The sequence below is a fragment of the Sminthopsis crassicaudata genome, chromosome 1 (genome assembly GCF_048593235.1).
Source record: "Sminthopsis crassicaudata isolate SCR6 chromosome 1, ASM4859323v1, whole genome shotgun sequence".
NCBI lineage: Eukaryota > Metazoa > Chordata > Mammalia > Dasyuromorphia > Dasyuridae > Sminthopsis > Sminthopsis crassicaudata.
Genome location: NC_133617.1, coordinates 27333770 through 27359720, shown reverse-complemented (window position 1 = coordinate 27359720; position 25951 = coordinate 27333770). Strand labels below are relative to the sequence as shown.

Here is a 25951-nt window from a genome sequence, read left to right as displayed (position 1 = left end):
GATTAACAGTATCTGACACACTGATCTGATGTTTAATAAATGCTTTCTTCCTCCCTTCCTTTTTATGATATTTTAAGATCTTTTCTAGTCCTGAAAGCTATCATCCTAATACAGTTTTTAACTCCCAAATGATCCAAAGGACCACACAGTTTCAGAACACCTTAGTTTTAGCCCTACTTCTGCTACTAAATTGCTGTGCGAACTCGACTTTTTCTTCTCAGAAACCGAACTTTCCCTTCTATATTACAAGGAGATTGTAAAAGGTGATCTTGAAGGCCTCTTTCAACTCTGGATGTCTATGACATTGTCCTCTTTGTCTGACACTCTTACCGGAGGCCCCCCTTTTCCCCTCCTGAGATGTGCCCCATGCTTTCAGTGGTGAATGGGGTAAAGTCCATTCACTATCCACCTGCCAGGGAGAATTCTTCCTCAGTGACAGACATAAGCCCCGCTAGCTTCACACACAAGCAAACCGGCGTCTCCAGAAATGTCTGGCATTTTTCACAAGCACCAAGCTCAGGCTTAAAAAAATAGTTATATTCCTCATAACTGTAAAATTTATTAGATATTTTAATACGCACTAGATTTATAAGACCCAATTAAAACAACCCTGGGAAAACATCAGTCTCTGCTAGCTGGAAATTAACTCATTTTCCTGCCCTTCAGGAAACATCCCAGCAACCACTGGAGCAGGCTGGGTCACTGCATTTCCGACCTCCTCGGCTGAAGGCAGCTGCTTGTTTACTCTCGGTGGGGTTCTCTGAGGGGATGTAGGACTCACTGGCAGCCGTAACATTGACCATCCAAGGCCTGGATAGCTCACTGGAGTTCCCAGCATCCCCCATGAACCTAAAGAAGTAGGTAAAAAAAATTGATAAACAAAATTGTATTGATGTAATACATCAAGGAAGGAAAATTATGTCTTTTGAAAAAAAGTAAATGATAAATGACAAGTGGAGACACATGAGGGCACTCTTGCCAACTAGCAATAGAGAAAAAGAAATCACTATTTTCATAGCTTTTCTGTCTTACAAGGAAGGAGGAGGGGCAGTTTACTGATCCTGGTTATCATTTTGATGTGGAATGGAAACTGGACCGATGAATTCATTGGTATGGCAAGTTCCCAGGTAAAGAAAATCCCTCCTTTAAGGCAGGTCAGCACCTTTTTTGCTATTTATTGTCTTAGGTAGACACTAAGATGTCAAGTGAACTTCCCAGGTGTGCACAGCCAGTCTATGTTAGCTGAGATCTTTTTGGCTCTGGCAACTATTGCTCTAACCACTGTGCTTTGATTCCTCGATGCCAATGCGATAGCCAAGAGTGTGAGATTTGAAGTTGAGAAAACCTAAATTCAAATTCAGGCCTCAGACACACTCTGTGACCCTGAACTAGTAACTTAATCTCTGTCTCAGTTTCCCCATCTTTAAAATGGGGATGATAGTACCTACCTCTCAAAGTTGTTGAAACATAAGCCTTAAGGCACTACATTAATGCTATTATTATTAATTATTATTATGATCATGGCCGGTAGATGGCACCATAGTGGATAGAGTACTGGGACCAGTCAGGAAGGCTCCTATTTCTGAGTTCAAATCTGGTCCCAGACACTTCCTAGCTGTGTGATCTGAAGTTAATCTCCCTAATTAGTGAAAAGTGGCAGACTCAGGATCTGAACCCAGGTTCTCTAACCAAAACATCTAGCATTCTTTCATCCTGATATACACCTTGTCCTACTATTTAATCATTTGTATTATTTCATTTTTTAAAATTCTGAATTTAAAACACCAAATAAAATGAGCATTTCTATGTATGTATAGAAAAATAATTATACATGAAATTACAGCTTTCTAAGATCATAATAAAGGTAACATGTAACTTTCAAATCAGTCTTCTGACTATAAGCCTGCCTTTCTTTTTTCTCCCTTCTCTTTCTCTCTTCCTTCTTTTTTCCTTTTTTTCTTGTTTCATTATTTTTTTCTTCTTCCCTTTCTTCCTCCTATCATTTCTTTCTTTCCTCTTTTCCTTTCATCTTTCTCTCAGTCCCCAAACTCTTTAAAATTAGAGAGGGGGCAAATGAAAAACAAAAATCTCATAACAAACCAAGCATTGTCTAAGCAATAAAAATCCACATTGGCCACATGCAGATATATGTGTGTATGTCTTATATCACATTTTGGTCAGTTCATCACCTAACTTCTAAAGACGTGGGTATCACACTTCATCATCAATCCTGTGGAATCTTCTACCACACTCCATTGTATAGATGAGAAAGCTAGGACTTGGGGAGCAAAAATGACTTGTCCGAAGACAAATAGCTAGTAAAAAAAAAAAAAAAAAAAAGTAACAGTAAATCAATTTATTGTTGTCCAGTCACATGTAATATTTTGTGACCACATTTGGAATTTTCTTGGCAAAGATACTAGAATGGCTTGCCATTTCCTTCTCCAGCTCATTTTCCAAATGAGGAAACTGAGGCAAATTGGGTTAAGTGACTTGTCCAGGGTCATACAGCTAGTAAGCATTTGAAGCCAAATTGGACCTCAAGTCTTCCTAGTTTCAGACCCAGCATTCTATCCATTGGGCCACCTACCTGCTCCAATTAATCAACAAGCATATATTATGTGATTACTATATGCTAGGCACTTTGCAAGGACCTGCAGCAGCATAAATGAAACCATGTTTACCTTCTTGAGGAGAACATTTCACACATACATGAAATAAATACAGGCATCCTGAGTCTTAGTGAAAAGTCTTCCTTTTCTTTACCAAGCCAATGATGCCATAAACAAAAGTATAGCTGGGCAAAGAAATCAGGTAAGAGTTGCATTTGTATAACCACCAAAACATGAAGTAATATGTAGCAGGTGTTGGAGATGGGAAGTGTTAGCAGGTGAGGGAATCAGGAAAGGACTGATTAACTAGGAAAACTAAATTTAAGGGAAATTAGGGATTCTAAAAGGCAGAGGGGAAAAGGCATAGGAAACAGCCTACACAAAGGAATGGAGGCAGGAAATAACAGTTTAAAATGAAAGGAACAGCAAAAAGGCCACTTTCTTTGAACTATGGCATTTGGGGGAGGGAGGAGTATGTAAAAGGGTTGCAAAGTCCTAAAGGGGCCGGGTTGCCAAGGGCTTTCAATGGCAAATTGAATGATTTGTAATTTATCTTAGAGATAAAAAACAAACAAACAAACAAACAACGACAACAACAACAACAAAGGAAAAAAAAACCCAACAACACCATTGAAGTTTATTGAGGAGGAGAGTAGGTAGTGAGAACTCATTATTTAGGATTCCGAGGGGATGAACTATGGCCATTTGAGACAAGACAAGAGTTGAATGGAAGAAATTCATGAGGATGATAGGAAAAAAATCAAAGATGATCCTGGGCCTGTGAACCAAAGTGACTGAAAGAATGATGATCCCTTGAGCAAAAACAGAGAAATTGATGAGAGGAGTGGGTTTCAGGAGTGATATGAGTTATATTTTATACAGGTTGGATGTGAGATGGCTTCAAGACAGGGCTAAGGTTGTATATGTAGGTCTGGGAGATCTGAACAGATATGATCCCAAGCATCCTAATGCTATGACTGTCCATTGCTAAGCTCTAGTTAGTGTGTCCCAAGAATTTAGATATTCCCTGACTGAGTTATGATATCAGTTTATCTTATTTGTCATTTTATGAGTACTAAATATGGTATCATCCTTAAAAGTGCCTTGAGGAAAGCTTCTGTTTTTTATCTTTGGATTCCCCAGCATTTAGCAGCAGATCTAGCACAGGATAGGCAGTTAATTGCTGTTTGTTTAGTTGATTTCTTTCCTAACCTCCCAATCATAATGTTTGCATATAAAATCACCATTTTACAAATAAAGGCTCACTATCCAAATCTGTAGTTTGGGGATTGACAGTAGTTGAAGTAAGATTTGAAGAAAACTAGGGATTTTAAGATTCAGAGGAAAGGAGACATGGCATTCCAGGAATGGGGTACCAGCAGGGCAAAAACATGGAGGTGAGAGATAAAGGGTCACATGTGAGATACAGCAAGAAGGCCAATTTGTTAGACTACTACTTCAGTGATTCATTTTAGAGGCTTAATGTTCCAAAGAAATTTTCGAAATATGCATCCTTGGTTTGGGCGAATTCAATGCTGGCAGGGTTTCTGCTTTTCCTAATTAGTGAAGGTAATTTTTTTTTTCTTTTTCTGAAAGAACTCAATGACTGATGGTCACTAATAAATCCTTTGATCTGGCACATGAGCTGTCCAAACATTTACATCCTCCATCCCTCTGAGACATTGGAATTTGATTGTCAATTACAATACTCTCTGGGTCCAGACACTGCTGACCCTTCTGGACCTTAAGGACTGTCTTGGGATGCCCATGGAGCCAGCAGTCAGCTGGTGCTTTTATATCCCACGGAGGAACGTTAACTGGAATTGACAAGACGTACCCACAGGTGCCTCACCTGCATCTGGAGGGAGATCTCCCCAGCAGGCTGTGCTGTGTAATCAAAAGAGCTCTGGTTTTAGAATCAGGAAGACATGAGGTTTAAATGTTGCCTTGGGAAATAGCACCAACTCTGATGCCAAAGAATCTGAGTTCAAATACAGTCTCATGCTTACTCCTTGTGTAAGCTTCGTCACATCACTCCACCTTTCCAGATCTCAGTTTCTTCATATAAAATCAGAATGTTGGACTGTCCAGAAATGAGGATCTCTTCCAGCGCTAAAATCATAATCCTACTAGTGTGTTTATGCTTAAGTTGCTAAAACTCTCTGAGTTTGTTTCATTTTCTGTAAAATGGGCATGATAATATTTGCGGCTCCTGATTCACAGGACTTTTGCAAGAATCTACTGAAATAATGCATGTAAAAGTGCTTACATTTTAAAAACAGGAGCAGAGAGGGAAACTTTCCTATGCATCTAGATAGTCTAGTGCAGTGGTCCTCAAATTTTTTAAAATAGGGGGCCAGTTCAGTGTCCCTCAGACTGTGGGAGGGCCGGACTATAGTAAAAGCAAAAACTCACACTCTGTCTCTGCTCCTCAGCCCATTTGCCATAACCTGGCAGGCTGAATAAATGTCCTCAGCCCACTGCATCTGGCCGGCAGGCCATAGTTTGAGAACCCTGGTCTAGTGGATCACTATCCATTGGGCCTTGAGTCAAGAAAATCTAAGATCAAAATCCACTTAGGACACACAGCACTTGTGTGACCCTAGGCAAAGTATTTAGCTTTTATCTGCCTCACTTTCCTTATCTGAAAAATGCAAAATAATAGTACCTATGTCCCAAAGCTGTTTTAAGTATCAAATAAGATATTTGTGAAATGCTTAACCCAATAGTAGGAGCACATAATAGGAGCTAAATAATGTTTTCTTTTTTCTTTTACCAAGCCAATGATGCCATAAACAAAAGTACAAATGAGCAAAGAAGTCAGGTAAGAGTTGCATTAAATAACTTCTTAAAGATATGGGATAGCTAGATGGCTCAGTGGATAGTACCCTGGGCTAGGAGGCAATCAGATTTCAGTTCAAATTTGATCTCAGATCCCTACTAGCTAGGTAACTTTAGAAAAGTCACGACTTCTGCCTCAATGTTCTCATCTCTAAAATGGGGATAATTATAGTATCTACCTACCGAGTTTATTGTAAGGATCAAATGAGGCAATATCTGCAAACTCTATTTTTTCCCCCTGAGGCTGGGGTTAAGTGACTTGCCCAGGGTCACACAGCTAGGAAGTGTTAAGTGTCTGAGAGCAGATTTGAACTTGGGGCCTCCTGAATTCAAGGCTGGTGCTCTATATACTGCGCCACCTAGCTTCCCCCAATATCTATAAACTCAACATAAAGCCTGACATGTAATAGGCACCTAATAAATATTTGTTTCCTTCTTTTCCTTTTTCTTTCCTCCTTCCATTCATCCTTCTTGCCTCCCTCCCTTCCTTCCTAACCTGTTTATAGCTCTAAGACTTATGAATAATCTGATGAATTCAGGATAGGAGTAAATTCAGTAATTCATATCACAGATCCTGGCATTCCAGGTTCTTCATGAATTGATTCCAACCTAATTTCCCTATTATATCTCTAGCTAAAGAGCCACTTCCTCCACAAGTTTTAAAAATTCTGTCTCCCTCTCAGTCCAAAGTATCCTCTCCCTCTTTTGCGCTTCTTAAGCCTTGTATGACATTCATTTATCAATTTTTGCTTTTTATTATTCAATAATCAATGAGCTGTATGAAAGAACACAGGAATGGCCAAGCACTGTGCTAGATAGATAAATAAAAATGAGACATTCCCTACTCTCAAGGAACTTAAATTCTGTCATTACTGTTGGTTTTTATCCTTAAGTTATCTCCTCTATTCAATGTAAGCTTTTTGAAGATAGGAGCTGTATCTTATTTACCTTTACCTCATCCCAGAATCCAGCACCATGATTCACTGGATCTGTAACTTCAACAATGTGATAATCCCTTCAGGGATACTGGTAGCAGCCCATCTATGCCTGTCTATGAATATCTCTGGTTTATATTCTCCTGAAAATCTTCCCCAGAGAATGTCCTTAATTGATGGGGCCTTTCCTCTATGTCTTTTGCAGAGACACCATTGGCACATTGGAGATTTCCTCCCTTGCCCTCTCTTTCCAATTAATCATTAATGTGTTGTGGTCCACTTTCACCTGTCATGTGCCTCTCCATTGCCCTTTGGGTGTGATTTAATTTTTGCAACTTACATTATAAAATGTATACTACTAACATTGCATAATATAAACTTAAATTATGTAAATATTATGAAATCAAATCATATAGTAACCAGATATTGATGATGAAAGGATGGATTTTCCTTTCTGGGAGAAGCTTGATAGTACAAGTCAGTTCACCAACCCTCCCTCTCCAGGCTGACCTCCAGACTTTCTCTACCATGCCTCAGGAACCTTTTCATCCTGGGATTTCCATCCAGCTTTGAAATTCACATATTAAAAGTAGACTCCACACCAATGACCTTTCCCTCTGATTGGTTGATAAGATGCTACATGAACCTCCATTTAAGATGCCTAGTCAGTCATTTTTTTTTCATCTTTCTTCAATTATACTCCAGACTTTTCTTATCCCATGCCTCTGTGTTGGATACTTTCAGGTATCAATCACACTTTTCAGTATCCTTCTATGGGCTGTCTTTTCTCCTTAGAAAGTATGCTCCACAAGGGAAAAAACTAATTTTTTTCTACTCATATTTGTATTCCTGGAACTTAGCACATTACCTGGCATACAGTAAGTATTTAATAAATGCTTATTGGCTAATTGACTCCTTATCTTCAATTTGGAATTCAAATCGTTACCCTTTTGTACCTTACCAGCCTCATGGATTGTCCATACAATTGTATATCAATCTGAGCAATAAGCAGTTTTCATCTACTTTCTTGTTTCTCTTTGGATAATCAGGCTAAACTGTGAAATGATTATCAAAAATATAATGAGGAAATTTGGCACCTGGGTAAGAAGCAAAAAAAAAAATTCTCAAATCAAATTTTTAAAGCAACTTCACTTTTAGGGAAGAGTAGAAATGGGTAGAAATCCTGAAATCTAATTTCTATTGTTAGGAAAAGCTGAGATTAAAAAGAGACTCTTTGACAACCTGGTTAAATATCATTGGAAATAGACTGCTTCTGGAGAGGTCAGTACATCTCTAGACCAAAAAGAAACTTACCAATTATTTAGCTAATAGGAGAAAGGAATGATGATGTAGATATGGTACCATCTGTCAGCTTCTCATTTTAACTAATTATTTTTGTTAACAAGGTGCTAAGCTTAGCTATCTTTAACTACTGACAGCTGACAGCCTGCAAATGCTGGGGCACCTTCTAAATTTCATTACATTGGGTAAAAATCCCAGTTGCCTCACCTTAGTTACTCTCTGGTGATTATGATTCCCACTGCAATGTTCTAGAAATTCATACATGATATCATTTGCAAACAGGAGCATTCGAAGGACTTCCCTATGTACCGGGAACATCTATTAATTTAGACTCTTTCTCTCTTCTGTCACAGTGGCAAATTCTTTTATCAAGCATATATCTCATTGGTTTAAGAGTCACTTGATACCAAGATGAGCACAAATGGAACTGGCTTTGGAGTCAGAGGACCTCAGCACTCACTTATTATTTGCATGATCTTGGGCAGCTTTCTTCATCTTTCTGAGTCTTGATTTCATCATCTATAAAATATGGGGTGTAGACCAGATAATCTCAACGATTCTATTCATCTCCTGATCACTGATCCCATGTATTTTGCTGTTATACATAGTGTGTTCTTAAGTTTGTTGAGTTAGTTTTTTCAAATTATATTATTTTATATTTATTATTATATACATTATTTCTATATATTATAGTTTTAAACATGTGTGTGTGCACCCATACACTTGGTGAAAGATTTACCAAACTCATATCTGGGTTTAAGGGCACAAAATCTGCCATCAGATCAACCTCTTTAAGACTTCTTAATTCAAGAGCATGAGACACTACACATATCAAGGCTGCTAAGCCACAATGTAGAGTTTGTAGGAGAAAATAAGGGACCTCAATTGGAGTGCAAAATAAGGATGAAGGAAATATGTCACCTGATGGTTTGCTCTGAGCTAAATTCAATTTTCTCACACTGCTGAAAGATCATAAGTGCTGTTAGCATTCACTAAAATAGGGTGCCCTTAGATAAAGCCCCAGTTGCTCTGTCCTAGTTATGGCTCTGGTTGAGTGAATAGACAAATCTACTAACGAGTTAAGTTTAAGTAGCCTAGACATATATTCCCATATTCTTCCCTCCTAGAGTTTAATGTTTTTCCATATGGGGGTCCAGTTCTATTATTTTAAGTCTTTCTGCCTTCCATCCTTTTCATGAATATGCTGGATATCAAAAGACATTTTTTCACTTTATCTGCTTTTGTGTCTATTTTCTTCTGTCTGCATCTTTCTCTGTTAAGTGTCTCCTTTGTTGCTCTTCCTTCTCCTTCTGATCCATTGCCTTTCTTTCCTTCACTCTTTCTCTTCTCTCTCTGTCTTTGTCTCTCTTGTCTTCTGCTTTTCTGTTTTTCTCTGTTTTCCCTGTGTTTCTCTGTGTGTCCTCTATTTCTTTGTTTTCCTCTTTCCCTCTGTCTCTATCATTTTCCTGTCTCACTGTCACTTTTTTTCTGTCTCCTCATCTTTGCCCTTCTCCATCTATGTTCCTGTTGCTTTCCTTATCTCTCTTTCTGTTTCTCTCTGTCTGCCTGTTTTGCTGTTTGTTTCTGTCTCTGTCTCTTTCCCTCTGTCTCTCTTTCTGTCTTTGCTCTCTCTGTATATCTGTGACTGTCTCTCTGTGTGTCTGTCTCTGATCTGTCTCTCTGCTTCTCTGTCTCTGTTTCTCTCTGTATGGTCTCTGTCTCTGTCTGTCTCTGTCTTTCTCAGTGTGTCTGTATCTCTCTGTCTCTGTCTCTTTCTGTCTTTCTGCTTCTTCTGTGTCTGCCTGTTTTATCTCTGTGTATGTTTCTGTCTCTGATCTCTCTGTTTCCATCTATCTCTGTGTCTCTCTGTCTCTGTATGTCTCTGTCTGTCTCTCCCTTTGTCTCTACCTGTTTCTGTTTCTCTTTCTCTGTCTCTTGTCTCTCTCCCTTTGTTTCCATCTGTTTATATCTCTCTATCTCTGATTTCTGTCTCTTTGCCTCTGTGTCTCTGTCTGTTTCTGTCTCTGCCTCTCTCTGTGTCTCTCTCTGTGTCTCTCTCTCTCTCTCTCTCTCTCTCTCTCTCTCTCTCTTTCTCTCTCTCTCTCTCTCTCTCTCTCTCTCTCTCTCTCTTTCTTTCTCTCTCTCTCTCTCTCTCTCTCTCTCTCTCTCTCTCTCTCTCTCTCTCTCTCTCTCTCTCTCTCTCTCTCTCCCTCCCTCCCTCCCTCCCTCCCTCTCCCCCCCCTCTCTCCATACTTCCCTCCCCCTCCCCTTCCCCTTCCTCCTCCTTCCCTCTCTCCACCTGCCTCCCCACTGGCTTTTCCAAACTGTCAGGCTAAGGTCTGAAAATAGACCCCAATAAAGCAGGCGGAAACTCGGCAGTAACCCAATCTCACTCACGTTTGTGTAAAATGCAATAAGCAGGGGCCCGTGAGGCTCTGGAGCTCTGGCAGTAAATTTCCCTTTCTGGGCAGTGGCTGTCTCCGCCTGAGGCTTTCTTGGATCCTCTCCTCCAGCTCTTCTCCTGGGCCTTCTCCCCCCACCCTGTTGGCCTTCCCACAGCCAGAGCTTCAAAGGCTCCACAGCCCCGGGTAAATGATTCTGGCTCATAGCCCGGTAGAAACCTGGCTAGAAGCTGAGGGAAGTAGGAGAACCTAGAGGGGAAATCAAGGGAATGGGGATAAAGTAAGGGGGGACAACTTGGTTAGTGACCACCTTGTGGGGAGAGGAGAAAGGAGGACACAGGAAAGAATATATTCCTTTTAAATGAGATGAGTGAGTCAGCAGACTTGGAAAGGAGGCATCTAGGAAGAGGATGCTGGGGCTGGAAGAGACTGGAGAGACTGGGTTATAGGATTATGGGATTTAAAACCCAAGTGAGCCTCAAAGACAACCTAATTCAACTCTGTCTTTTCACATAGGAGGGAAGTGAGACCCTAGGAGCTTAAATGACTGCAATTAATCAATTGATAAGCTTGCATCAAATGTCTCCAAAGTGGCCAGAATCTTTGCTGGTTGCTAGGGAAACAGAAAGAAAAAGGAAACAGTCCCTGCCTTCAAGGAGCTTATATTTCAACCAATGACTTGCCCAAGGTGGCTCAGCTAATATGTTGTAGAGACATCTGAATCGAAATCTTCTGTCCCTAAACTCTAGGCTTCATTTACTATATCAGGATGCTTCCAGACATCCTTACTTCACAGATGGGGAAACTGATCACCAAAGGGGAGGAAGGGGGAGTTTGGCTTTCCCAACATCAACAGCAGGGGGTTGGGCTACAACTCAGGTATCCTGACACCTAATCTCAAGGTTCTTTTCCCTGTACAATGGATGGTCTCCATATGTACTTGTCAGGACAAGTTGGAAAAGCCAGGTCACTGGAGAGCCTCAGGAACCAATAACTGGAGGACATCTGGAAATCTCATGCATGCCTCTAATCTGCTCACACACACACACACACACACACACACACACACACATGAATATATTATGTGGATTTGTGAGGCAATAATTGTAGTAGGGAGAAAGGGTATTTTTATTAATCTTCCTCCTGTCCTCTTTCCACCCTTTCTCCTTCTCTTTCTTTCCTTTGTTCCCTGCCTATTTCCTTTCCTCTCTTATCTAGTTTCTCATTTTTCTGCTCTCTAATTATCTATGCTTTTTTCTCTCTGTCTTGGTCTCTCTATCCCTTTCTCTGTCTATCTGTCTCTTTCTCTTATCTCTTTCCTTGTCTCTGTCTGTCTCTGTGCATCTGTCTGTCTCTCTATCTCTCTCCTTGTAGTTCACTCATGATGTCATACTTGCTCCTTGTTTTAATCCTTGCTGTCATCCTCAGAGCTGTCCACCCACACTTTCCCAAAATGCTGATCCCAGAATCTGTCTTGATTATTGACCACAAGATGAAGATGATGGATATGTTTCAGGATGATTTCTTGGGGGATCTGAGACCAGTGTCTTCATGAGGAGCCCCCCAGGCTCTTAGATTTCATATACTTTAGCCTAAAGTGAAACAAAAGACAAACTCTGGCTAAGGGGCCTTGAGCCATGAATCAGTACATTTTCCTTTCCCCAATGCTCAAGAGACTGTCTCATGTTTCTTTCCTGCCCATACAATAGGGTTGAGCTAAAAATCTTGAAGGGGGAGGAGTGGGACAAGAAGGTGTACCCAAAAAGGGATAAGAACCCTCCAAGATCCAATTAGATTTGTGGGTAGCACATAGTATGTAATGACCTAAAGACTGGAAATTAGATCCTATCAGTTACCAGTTTTATGACATTGGACAAGTCCTTTCCTTTCATCAAGACTCAGTTTTTTCATTTACAAAATGAGAGTGAATTTAGATGGTCTCTAAGACCCTTTCTACTTCTGAAATTTCCAGTTCTAAAGCCCCTACCAGCTCTGACATTTCTGTTCTGAAGTCCTTCCCCTTTCTGACATTCCCTGTTCTAAGTTCCCCCTACCTCTGATAATCTCTGTTTTAAGGCCCCTCCCAGATCTGACATTTTCTATTTTAAGGCTCTCCTACTTCTGACATTCTCTGTTTTAAGGCCTTTCCCAGTTCTGACATTCCTTGTTCTTTTGGACATTCTAGCTCTGAATGGCTCTGAAAGGCTACAGTTCTAAGATACAAGATCAAACAAGAACTGTAGACTTCTCGAGGGCCCACAGACACTCTTGGTGATGGACTGTCGAGCCACTTCCCTTGTAGGCTATTCTTTTGCAGTTTATTCCACACTTAGGTCATAGGAGTATCCCAGAGCAGACATGAGATAGGAGTAAATTCTAGGCTAGGAAGGGGAATAATCTGTTTAAAGTCCCAATAATGGGATATGGACAACTTTGAAAAGAGAATGGCAAGTAGACCAGTCTGGTCAGAATGGGATGTGCATAGAGAGGAGTAATATGTAAATACCTAGAAAGATAATCCGATGCCAAATTATGAAGGACTTTCAGTGACAGAGGCATTTGTGTTTTATCCAAAGAGCAACGGAGAAGCAACTGCAGCTTCTTGACCACTGGAGTGAAGAGATCAGCCCTGAGAGTTAGAAGTATCAATTCAGCATCTTTGTAAAAGGTGATTTGGAGAGAAGAGACTCAGACCAGGAAAATCAACTAGGAAATCACTATCATAGTGAGAATAAGAAATGATGATGGAGGCGTGAACCACGGAGTGACTATGGACAAATCAGTTGGAGCAGATAAAATCTCAATTATCCTTTTAGTTCTAAATGTCTGATTCTCTAATCATCTAATCTGAGGGAGGTAGTATAATTACTAGTGCTGTTACTAAGTCTCAGGGTATTGAATTAGAGAGTGCTGACTTTCAGTCATTCAACAGCATGGAAATAAATGGCTTAGGCACTTAGTTGACCTAACAAAATTGTCCTAACAGTACAAAGTCAGAACAATTTCGTTCAATTCAACATTTATTAAGCTATGTACAAGGCACTGTGCAGAGCCCTGAAAATAAAGTTACTACTATGTCAAGTTTATTATGAGATTCCTAGGGGATCTTGGGGATTTTTAGGATTGTCACTTGTGGTGAACATGTTAGCACCCTGGACACCTTAGAATCAGCCAGAGTTAGGATAAGCAAAAGTCTTTATTCTCGGTCTCTAGCGGCAGAAGCCAAGGGGGAATGGACGCATAGGATCTCTGTGACCTCACTCCCTCGCCTTTCTCGAGGAAGTCACCCTGGCTAGTCTCATTGCACCTCCTAGTCCCTCCCACAATTCTCTGTTTACACCAAACGCTTGGCCCAGCACAGGATAGTGGGAAGGGCCATTGCAGTGGTCCTCAAACTTTTTAAATAGGGGGCCAGTTCACTGTCCCTCAGACTGTTGGAGGGCTGGACTATAGTAAAAACAAAAGCAAACACTCTGTCTCCGCCCCTTAGCCCATTTGCTAGAGCCTGGTGGGCCGCATCAATGTCTTCAGCAGGCCACATCTGGCCTGCAGGCCATAGTTTGAGAACCCCTGCATGGTATTGTCCAATCAGTAATTAGCCTCAAGTGCTCGATTGTCCAACCCCAATGCATTGCCCTTTACAGTCACTAGCATCTTCACTGGGGTTTTCCATTGATTATCAGCTAGGAACTCAATTAGCTTTTGAGAAAAGGGTATTTATTGAGATGATAAAGTTAGAACCATTATTGTCAAGTCATTTAAGTCAAGTCCAACTCTTCACAACCCCATTTGGGTTTTCTTGGCAAAGACAATGGAGTGGTTTGCCATTTCTTTCTCCAGCTCATTTTACAGATGAGGAAACTGAAAGAAGCAAGGTTATATGACTTAACCAGGGTAACACAGGATTTGAACTCAGGTCCCATTCCAAGACTCTTTCCATTATACCAAGTTGTAAGGAAAACATGAGAGAAGTATAGACCTGAATCACTAATTGCTTCACAGATAATTGAAGCTGAATGTTCCACAGGCTTCTCAAATCTGACACAGCCAAAACTGATAGCTATATCTTCCTACCTCCTCCTACTTCCAGCTTTTACATCTTCCTAATTTCCCAATCCTAGCTTAAGGAATATTAGTGACACAGTGGGGAGAGAATGGGTCCTGGAATAGGGAAGATGTTGAGGGGAAATCTGTCCTCATATGCTGACTAGTTCTGTAACTCTGGGCAGATCTTTTAGCCCCTAATTTTCAGTTTCCAAATCTGTAAAATGGGGACAATAATAACAATCCTCCCCCCCAAATATTGTGAGGATAATATTGGTAAAACATTTTACAAACCTTAAAGGGCAATTTTAAATTCTAGATCTATTATCTTTTGAGGCTTATTATTTTCTCCAAAGAGGGTGGGGGGGCTATTTCTCATACATTTTGTAAGAGATATCTATCCTCTTCTCTCTCATCTTCTTCACCCTCACATCCATTGGTTATTGATATTTCTGATTTTATCTCCACAACATCAGTCACATATCTCCCCTTCTCTATTCATATAACTACCTTACCAGTTCAAGCCTTTATAATCATTATTATCATCAATCATCTCTCTATATCTCTGTGTGGGTGTTAGTTTCTGTATGTGTGTGTATATCTGTCTCTCCCTGTCTCTCTCTTACTTTCTGTCTCTCTATCTCTTTGTGTGTATCTGTCTATTTATCTTTGTCTCTGTCTCTCACTCTCTTTCAGTCTCTCACTGTCTCTGTCTATGTCTCTCTGTCTCTCACTGTCTATGTGCGTGCATATGTGTGTGTCTATCTGTCTCTGCTTCTGCCTCTCTCTCCGGAGTGTCATAATAGTTTTTAATTGGTCACTTTGACTTAAGTCTCTCTCCCCACTGCAATTCATCTTCTACATAGCTGCCAAATCGATATTCCAATATTCCTAAAGTGACCATTTTTTTTCTCTTGGTCACAAACTTTTAGTATCTTCCGATTGCCTTTAGGTTAAAATGTGAATTATTCTATTTGACACTAAATCTCTTTACCAATTAATTCCAGGATATTTTTCCACATTTAATACATATTATTTAGTCAATAACAATTATTAACAACCTACTGGGTGCCAAGCACTAGGTGCTAAGTGCTGGGGATATTAAGGAAAGATTATCATCCTTCCTTAAGCACTCTACCTTTCAGCCAACTGTTCTCTGACCATGAGAATCCATGCTGTCTCCATGTCAAGCCCCATCTCCATCTGATACCCTGTTTCCTTGCTAAGCACTATTTGCCATGTCTAGAAAGTCTTTCTTTTTCCCCTTTATCTTTAAAAATCCCTAACTTTCTTTGAGATTCAATCCAGACCCCATATCTCACAGAAGTTGTACTTTAATTCCCCATATTACTTAGTGCATGTATATTTTATATTTCCTTATTATGTGCATGTGCTGTCTGAGCCACCTAAACAGAAAATAAGCTGTTTGGATAGAACAGAAGATGTTACATTTTATTATTGTTACATCCCCTCTGCTTGGTACAGAGACATTGTAATCACTTAACAAATATTTGTTACTTAGTGCATGTATATTTTATATTTACTTATTATGTGCATGTGCTGTCTGAGCCATCTAAATAGAAAATAAGCTCTTTGGATAGAACAGAAGATGTTACATTTTATTATTGTTACCTCCCCTCTGCTTAACACAGAGACATTGTAATTGCTTAACAAATATTTGTTGAATAATTGAATGAATGAGTGATTAATGAAATACAACGTAGCAAGTATATTACCCAGCCACTTCCTTGACTGCTCAGGAGTCAATCTCTGGTTTGATGCCTTGGTTGGCTTTGGCTTCCCTAAGGCCCCAAGAGATGACTTTAAAATGGAGATGCTCAGTTTCCATCCCATTCTCCTAACTATATTTGTCCCTCTCCAATGAAATAAAACCAAGAAGTCACCTCCAAGGGGACCTTCCCTGCTTACCTGCTCTCTAGCCTCATAAGCTATGTTCTTGTGCTACCTAAAAATGAAAGAAACACTGGACTCTCTTGCCATTTTTCCAGTAAACATAGTAGTGCTATTAACTTATAATAATTAGTTATGATAATAGTACCTAGTAACAATAACAATTTACTGATTCTTTCTTTCTCATTTGATAGACCTCTAATAATACTATATGACCATGATGGCTTATATTTATATCTGAGTGATGGGTCTTAAAAGTCAGGAGATCTGGTTATGGCACTTTCTTTGACTTCTGGGAAATGACTTTAGCTCTATGTGCCTCAGTTTCCTGTTCTGTAAAATGGGGACAATAATAATTTTATTACCTACCTCAAAGGGTTGTTATGAGAAAGTAGTTTAAGAAACCTTAAATGCAAGCAGTTCTTACATCCAAGTTGTGTGTATGTGTTTGAGGGAGTATTGTGGAATGGAAAAATAAAGGCATACCTTCCAAAGTGATACACTACCCATGTCTAAGACAGCCACGAAAGCCCATCTAGGTTAGTGGACATTGCACTAGACTTAAAGCCATATAGACGTAAGGTCAATTTTTTTCTATGACACTATGTGACCCTTGGGACAAGTCCCTTAATCTCTGTAGGTCTCATCTATAAAATGGGAGGAAGGGTTCTCTCAATGACTTAGTAAGGTCTTTTAAAGTTTTCAATTTGTAATTCAATGGCAGTTTGGAAATAACTCTGAAATCCTGACAGATTGGGTTCCAGGAAAATGGAGTTAACACGTACCAGCTATATGACCCTGAGCAAGCAAAAAACAAACTGAATCAGTTTTTCCAATTGTAAAATGAGACTATGTTTCAGAATTGTTATAAGGATTAAGATAATAATTGCAAAGCACTTGCTACAGTGCCTGAAATATTATAGGAATTTAATAAAAGTTTCTTTTTTCTTCCCTTTAATCCTTGGAAAATCTGATATGATTGTTCCTAAGAGTATGGGGCATCATTGCTCTAAGGCTTAGCCCAGCTTGGAGCCTTGATAATTGTCTTGTCCACTGAAACCCATTGGAAAAAGTGGCCTTTATATTCTGTTATAAAAAAGAAGACAAAGTATGTTTTAAGAGAGAAAGAAAGAAGAAGAAGGAAGAGGAGGAGGAAGGAAGAGGAGAAAGGAAGAAAGGAGGGGAAAGGAGGAGGAAGGAGGAGGAAGAGGAGAAGGAGGAGAAAAGTGGATGAGGAGGAGGAGAAAAGAAGAGGAGGAGGAAAGGAGGGAAAGGAGGGAGGAAGACATGGAAGAAAGAAGGAAGGGAGGGAAAAATGGAGAGGGAACAATACCAATGCTCCTTTCCCCTCCATCCTACTGAAAGTGCTTTGAAGCCAATGGCACTGCCTGTTAAAGAGAACAATGGACAAATCCCAGTGAAATGAATGAAAGACATTAGTCCCTTCATGAAGCCTCACTACTGCATCATAACATTCTTATTATTGGAAAAAAAATCTTTCTTCCCATCTGACCACTGAAGTTCAGATATAAATGGTCCTTAGACAAACTCTCAATTTGCTATTACTCTTTTATATGTAATGTTTTGCACAGTTGAGTTAAAATAGTATTTTTATAGATAAACAATAATACTAGAATACCAGTTCTTCTTCTATAAGTTCACTAAAAGTACTCTTAGTCCAACTCCAGCAGCAGAAAGGATATACCTCAGCTTATCCCTAAATTTTATTTTTTGGCTTTCGATTTCTTAGCCTTCCTTTTAAAAAATCTATTCATTTCATTAAATAAGAAAAAAAAGTAGAAAAAAGAAAGACAGAAAAGGAAAACAAAACAAAACAGAACATTGAATGTGCCCAGAAGAATGTCAGGAAGGATTCAAAAGATATAACAATAAATTTCCACTTCTTGAAAGAAAATATAATAGTAAAAGAAATTATATTCATGAATGTCCATTTTTTCTGTGCTTCCTTGTAGGTTGTTTTTGTTCTCTGCTGTACAATTTTTTTCTTTACTTTATTCTTTTTTTCCCCTTTCCTCCTCCCTACTTTCCCAAACAGGCTATAGTTAACCACAGATATATTTACATATACATACACAGATATGTACATATACTCTTGAACACACACACACACATTATATATATATATATATATATATATATATATATATATATATATATATATATATATATATATATATATATATATATATATATATATATATATATACATCTCCACTTTACCAGAAAAAAAAGTATGGCTATATATATTATATTATATCCCTTCTTTACTATCCTGCTAAACTCTTCTTTTTTAATTCTGCTCTTTAATTTGCCTTGTTATTACTTAACCTCCCGCACCCATGGAACAGACAATTCTCAGACGAAAAAATTGAAACTATTTGTAGCCATATGAAAAGATGCTCCAAGTCATTATTAATCAGAGAAATGCAAATTAAAACAACTCTGAGATACCATTACACACCTGTCAGATTGGCTAGAATGACAGGGAAAGATAATGGGCAATGTTGGAGGGGATGTGGGAAAACAGGGACACTGATACATTGTTGGTGGAATTGTGAATACATCCAGACATTATGGAAAGCAATTTGGAACTATGCTCAAAAAGTTACCAAAATGTGCATACTCTTTGATCCAGCAGTGTTAATACTGGGTTTACATCCCAAAGAGATTTTAAAGAAGGGGAAGGGACCTGTATGTGCAAGAATGTTTGTGGCAGCCCTTTTTGTAGTGACCAGAAACTGGAAACTGAGTGGATGTCCATCAATTGGAGAATGGCTGAATAAATTGTGGTATATGAATGTTATGGAATATTATTGTCCTATAAGAAATGACCAGCGGGATGATTTCAGGAAGGCCTGGAGAGACTTACATGAACTGAGTCTGAGTGAAATGAGCAGGACCAGGAGATCATTATATACTTCATCAACAACACTATATGATGATCAATTCTGATGGACGTGGCCATCTTCAACAATGAGATGAACCAAACCAGTTCCAATAGAGCAGTAATGAATTGAACCAGCTACACCCAGCAAAAGAGCTCTGGGAGATGACTATGAACCACTACAAAGAATTCCCAATCCCTCTATTTTTGTCCGCCTGCATTTTTGATTTCCTTCACAGGGTAATTGAACACTATTTCAAAGTCTGATTCTTTTTGTACATATATTGTATTTAATTTATACTTTAACATATTTAACATATATTGGTCAACTTGCCATCTGAGGGAGGGAGTGGGGGGAAGGAGGGGAAAAATTGGAACAAAAGGTTTGGCGATTGTCAATGCTGAAAAATTACCCATGCATATATCTGGTAAATAAAAAGCCATATATTAAAAAAAAAAAAGAAAAGAAACTGCTTTAGATTACAATCTATTTATATCAATCTCTACTACTCATTTGATAAAGTGATGTTTGCTCTTTCCAAAGACATTCCTGATGGATTTTTTCCTGTTTCTCATGGGTGTGTTCTGAGAATGTTAATTGATCATCTTCCTTTTGGGAGAGGAAGTGTTGTTCTTTCTATAGCTACTTTAGAGGGATGGAACCTGTGTTTCTTTAATATCACTTGGAAATTTTCTTTGGGTACTTCCCCGATTTGCTAGGAACCATTTTACATTATGTAATTGTACAACATTTTTATTAATGCTGGGGTTGCATAGTTATGAATTGTATTAAATGTATTATTTTCACTTTACCTTGATTTCAGAAATATAATAACTTTCAATATATTCACTATAGATTTCTCTTTGACATCCTTATGCTTGAGAGGTCTTGACTATAAGGAGTCCAGATTATTTGTAAAAATCATCGTTGTCCATCATTTCAATTTGATCTCTATATTTAAGGTTGAAAACTTCAGTCTCCATCTTTCCTCAGCATACGTTAATAATTTTGTACTTATCAGGACCAAATGCCATTTTTATATCTGGGTTTTCTTTTCTATCATTAGACAGAAATAATAATAAAAAAGAAGTTAGCTATTGCAAAGAATTTTCCTATTTATTATTTCATCTTGGACTCATAAGCAGTCAATGAGGTATCTATTAAAGGTATCAATATGCCCTTCCTATATAGAAGAGGAAACTGAGAATCAGAAAGGAGGTCATGCCGAATCTAGACAGAGTTAAAAACTCTAAACTATATCTTCTAATTGGTCAAGAATCTTCTGGTATACCTCTTTCTATTATGTCTCTTGCCAGAATCTTTTTTCACTTGATCAAAAGTAGCATCCTTCTGTTTATCTTTCCTGAACTAATAAATGTGCTAGGGATTGAACATATGATATGGAGGAGCATGAATGAGGAAATTCACACACACACACACACACACACACACACACACACACACACACACACACATACACACACACACCACTGCAAATTTAGAGAAGATTAGATGATGACAGGTTCATAGATTTAAAGCTGGAAAGGAACTGAGAAGACATTGATTTCAAACCTTCTTTTTCGCTATGAGGAAATTGAGTCACAGAAAGACTAAGTGAACTTGTCCAAGGTCACACAACTAATATCTCAGATGAGATTTACATATAAGAGTTCCCTAGTTTCATTTCTAGTTCCCCTTCTACTTTACCTCATAATCTGAAGTTATTGGGAGCTACATTAAACATTGGTAACTTAAGTGACATGTTCAGGATAGCAGCCAATGTGTATCAGTCTTAAGCCCAGGAATTTGTGGTTCTGAGGCTAGATCTCTAGTCACTACTGCCTCCCAATCTCTTGCCTCTCCTCCTCCTAGCTACTATTAATTACTACTAATACTTCTACTCCTACTCCTATTACTATTACTCCTACTATTATTACTACTCCTACTATTAGTTCTACTATTCCTACTACTCCTATTGCTATTTCTATTGCTATTCCTACTACTACTACTACTACTACAACTACTACTACTACTACTACTACTACTACTACTATACTACACTACTACTGTTGCTGCTACTACCTACTACTATTAATCATCATACTAATAATAATTATTCATTATTATTTTTATTTATATTTAAGAGACATTATAGCATAATAGAAAGAATGCTGAATTTTAGTTCAGAGGATCTTATTTTCCAAGATCGATTGTACCACTAAATAATTTCTATAATAATAATAATAATTTCATAATACTTTAAAGTATGCAGTACACATTTAATCTTGGCTCATTTGAACCCTATATCAACACTGGGGAGTAGGTAATAATGATAACAATAATACAAACTAGGATTTAAGATTTACAAAAGATCTTATAAATGTTATTTCATTTTCATAATAATCCTGAGCAATAGGTGCTATAATTATCATTCCCAACTTAACAGATAAGAAAACTGAGGCAAGCAATTAAAGAGATTTACCTAGAATTACACAGCTAGTAAATGTCTGTACTGAATTTGAACTCAAATCTTCCTGACATCAGGCCTTGTGCTCTAACTATTTGACCCCCTCAAGTTATTATAACCTCTATTATGGAAACAGGTGATCTGATCTGTCTACCCACTGTTATGATGATTATATAAGAGGCAGGATTTTCACCTTGGCAGCCCTAACCTACAGCCCTATATTCTTTCCACTCATTTCTCTGGGTCTCAGTTTCCTTTTCTGTGAAATGAAGAATAAGAAGAATGATAACTAAGGTCCCTTCCAGCTCTAACTCTGTGGTCTATGATCTATCATCTCCCCAGCAATAGCTTGCCATCATTCTATGTCTATAATGTTAGAAAACAACCCCCCCCCCCGCCCATCTTCAGCTCATTCTGCACACATGCTTAACCTATCTAGCCCCCCTTGATCGTGGTTTGGAATGAGTTAATAATTGCACATAATACCCATTCAACACATTAGATGTGGGGCCCTCAGTAAATTCATGTCTCCCAAAGAACATCTGTGGTTTTAGCCCCTAATGGGGAAATCTGTCTCCCTTTTGGGATGTGTCTTCAGACCCTAGCAGGATCCTGCATGGCAAGGGCTGATGTGGGGGGTAAGAAGAGAGGACAGAGGAAGAGAGGGTGAAGTTGAAGGGGAAGGAGGTGAAGGGCAGAGGTGAGCGGTGGCCCCATCCCACCCCGAGCCACAAGAACTCTGTGCCCCCCCAGCTGCGGAATCACATAACACCAGTGGCAGCTGTCCAGACCAGAATGGGCCGCACCTGTTTGCAATGTAAGTTAGCCATTATCAGCCTTCACATCCAGCTGTAATTCAAAGAGAGGGGAATGGGGGGGAGGAGAGGAGGACAGGACGATCGAATGTCCTAAATTGACTCCACTTTAGTGCCTTATATAAAAATTTCCTGTAATGCATGTTACCATAAATAAGGGATTTTCCAAGAAGCTTGGGGCAAAATGGCTTTCAAGCTAAACTCTCCCAGAGGGAAGTTTCCCGGTTGCTCCAGTTATGTTCCATCCTTCGAATTATCTCATTGTAAAAGACCTGGCTCTGATGGCCATGATTTACAGGGGCTGAGAACACCCATTTGAGTCTTCTTCAGGGAAAATAACTTTTGAGACTTCGCTTTGGGAGAGACATTGTTTGCCAAAGAGACCTCAAACTTTCATTGGGTCCTTAGTTGTAGTAGTGGATGGATGGATAGATGGATAGATTAATAAAAAGCCATTTATTAAGCACTTTATATATGCCAGATTATATGTCCTAGAATGGATAGAATATGGCACTGACCTTTGTTTAGTGCAATCCCTAAACCTTTCAAGATGTTTCTCATGTACTGTCTCTTATATTAGAGTCTTCCCCAATCTCCCACTTATTATCAGTCTCTCCATCTTGAAATTCTTTTCTATTACTTTGTATTTCTTTCTTTGTATACATATTGCACCATCTGCAATAGAATTCAGACTCTGGGAGATTATTTCACTTTTTTTCTTTTGTATCTCCAGTGCATACTTCTATTAAGGACATAGTAAGTACTTAATACATGCTTATTGATTGTCTTTTTATATTCCAGCACCTAGAATAATTCCTGGCACAAAGTAGGAGCTTACTGAATGCTTGTTTCTATTCTGAAAAAGAATGGGGGGAGCCCTCAACTTTGGCACCCCATGACAAAACATCAACTGCTCTATCTAGTGATGGCTGCAACTTTGGACAACACCTATCTAGAAGGATCCCTAGTAATGACCATGGTGGTACCTATCACATAGAGGTCAAGCAGAGAGCCTCTGATACTGCCAAGGAAATATGATTCTAATTTACCTGGGCCAGGTCCTCCTGGACTGAGATGGGAGTGATATGGGACATTTATACTATTGTCTATTCAGTCATAGATCAAGAATAAGATCTATTTATTAGGCCTAGGTCATTTGAGTCTTTGTTCTTTTCCATAAAGAAACATATTTAGAAATGATTTAGACCAAATCCTTCATTTTACATATGGGGAAACAAAGGCATAAAAAGCAAAAATGGCTGGTCTCAGTGCCACAGCTTACCAGTGATGCAATGGCCAAGTTAGGATATAAACCAAGATACTTAGCTCTGAACAGAGTGATTTTCACGGCTGGCCAATCCTCCCCAACTCCTTCTTATATACACTCACCCTCCACAATGCCTTCTGTTCTCCTGAGCTCCTATCTTCCGTAAAATTATTACCATGCAACCCACCATCTTTGTTGTAGAAGGAGTTTATAGAGGCAGTGCAAGTGTGTGTGGCAAAGATGATTCAAGAAGAAAGATGACCTAAAGGAGAAACTCCCTGGTACAATTACATTTAAGGCTTAGAATTGAAATAATATCACAAGGCCAATAATATTACTTTTTTGTGAATTTCGTAGAGGGGAGGACAGCTACGTGGCACAGTGGATAGAATATCAAGCCTAAAATCAGGAAGAATCATCTTCCTGAGTTGAGTTGACTTCAGAAACTTACTAGCTGTGCGATCCCAAACAAATCCCTTTACTCTCTTCACCTTAGTTTCCCCATCTGTAAAATGAGCTGAAGGAAATGGCATACTGCTTCAGAATCTTTGCCAAGAAAACCCCAAAGGGGGTCATGGAGAGTCAGACATGGCTGACATGACTAAACAATTAGAACGAAAGAAAAAAGTCACTTTTTTGAGTGTGAGGGGGTCTCTAAGGTCCTGTCTGATATTCATTCGATGACTTTATATTTCTATTCCAGATATCGCATTTGAAGGGGATGGTTACCTACCATGTCTGGGTCTCTGAAATGCTACCCCTTGTCGCTCTGATGCCATCAGTTCACCCACTCTCATTTTACATGTGAGGAAACTGAAGTCAGGACAAGCTAAGGAACTTATCCAAGATGACACATGTAGTAAGCAGATGACACAAGACTTGAACCACTTCTTCTGACTTCAGCCACAACTTGCTTTCCACTCTGCTAAATCTACTAATCATGCATCTAATTCTTCTCGCCTCATTTTTTCCCTATAGAATGAGCATTTTGGGCAAGATGAAACTAAAGGACCTTAAAATCCCATTAGTCTATGATATGTTATACAACCACTATAGTATCTGAGTTCTCCAGAAGCCTTTGCCAAAAAAAAAAAAAAAAAAAAAAAAAAGTTCCCCTCTTTGAGCTCCCCACACCTCCCAAAAAGGCTGAACATAGAGATCATTTTCCCTTGGCATTTAGCCTGCCAACATGAACTCCAGATGGGCAGGAGTGTTTAGATGGTGTAGACATTTGGTCGTTAGAAGTTGGATCTCTCGGAGAACACAGTGAATCTCCCTCCCACTATAAGCATCAACTAGGCTTTGATTGGCCAGTGGAAGGGAGTAGCTGTTATCTATCGCTGACTTACCAGACTTCCAGTTCCAAGGGCTCTGCTTTTCCTAAATGGAACAACGTCCCTTTGGGGAACCATTTGAGTAGATGGTGAGATGTTCTACAGAAGGAAGAAATTCTAAAACATTTTTGGAGGTTTTTTATAAAATAACTTCAGAAATAGAATAAATATCAAAAATTACCATCTCCCTGCCTCCATTGATGTCAGTTCCAATCAAGCTGGCTTACTTGCTTTTCCCTCATACACACATTCCGTCTCCCACCTCTACACCTTTGCCATAGACTGACTGACCCTCCAATCTTGAATGCTTTCTCCTTCCCCAGTCCCTAAGAGTTCACAGCTCCATTCAAAGTTCAGCTCAGGAAATAACTATCTTATTTAGTCCCTCCCAGGTTGTCAGTATTCCTCAATACCATCACCCCCTAAGTATTTCCCTTGCATATATCTATTTTAGATTTACTTTTCTGTATACATGTTATATTCTAGTGGTGAAATTTAAATTCTTTGGAAGACAGAAACTTATTTTGGTCAATTTCATCTTTTGGCTGCCATTACCTTGCATAGTGACTAGTACCCAATAGGTGCTTAATAAGTGCTTGTTGATTGGAATCAAATTGGAAAATGAAGAGTCTTTGAGCAAGAAACTCTGAATGTGTTGGGTAGGATTTCCCTACTATATCTAATGTATTTGATCATTCTTTCCAAATAAAAATAACCCTATTTGGTTACTCTTATGTGTATTATTTCTTGTTAAATCTAATAAATTCAATTCAGTATAATGAGTGAGACATGGATTGGGTATCCAGAGATGTATAATCTTCCTCAGGCTCTGCTCTGTCCTACCAGTGTGACCTCTAGCAAATCACTGTTTCCCTCTGTGGTTTGGTTTTCTCTTCTGGAAAAAAAAAGAGTTCAGTTTGCTAATGGTTAAGGTCCTTTGCAACTCTAAATCTAAATGCTCAGTGAGCCCATGGCCATTGCTATGATAAGGATTTGCAGATGGCATTGGATAACAGACAACCAATAAAAAGACAATTGTGAACAAATGATTAAACCCTCAAAGCAAATGAATGATTAGCTGGAAACTATCCTTGAAACAGTCATAGGATCAGATT

At 38.9% G+C, this 25951-nt stretch overlaps 1 pseudogene; it reads right to left on the bottom strand.

The window, feature by feature from the left end:
• Positions 1–662: 662 nt before the first annotated feature.
• LOC141544182 (mitochondrial potassium channel-like) overlaps positions 663–25951 on the bottom strand; it is a 28468-nt pseudogene continuing 3179 nt past the window's right edge.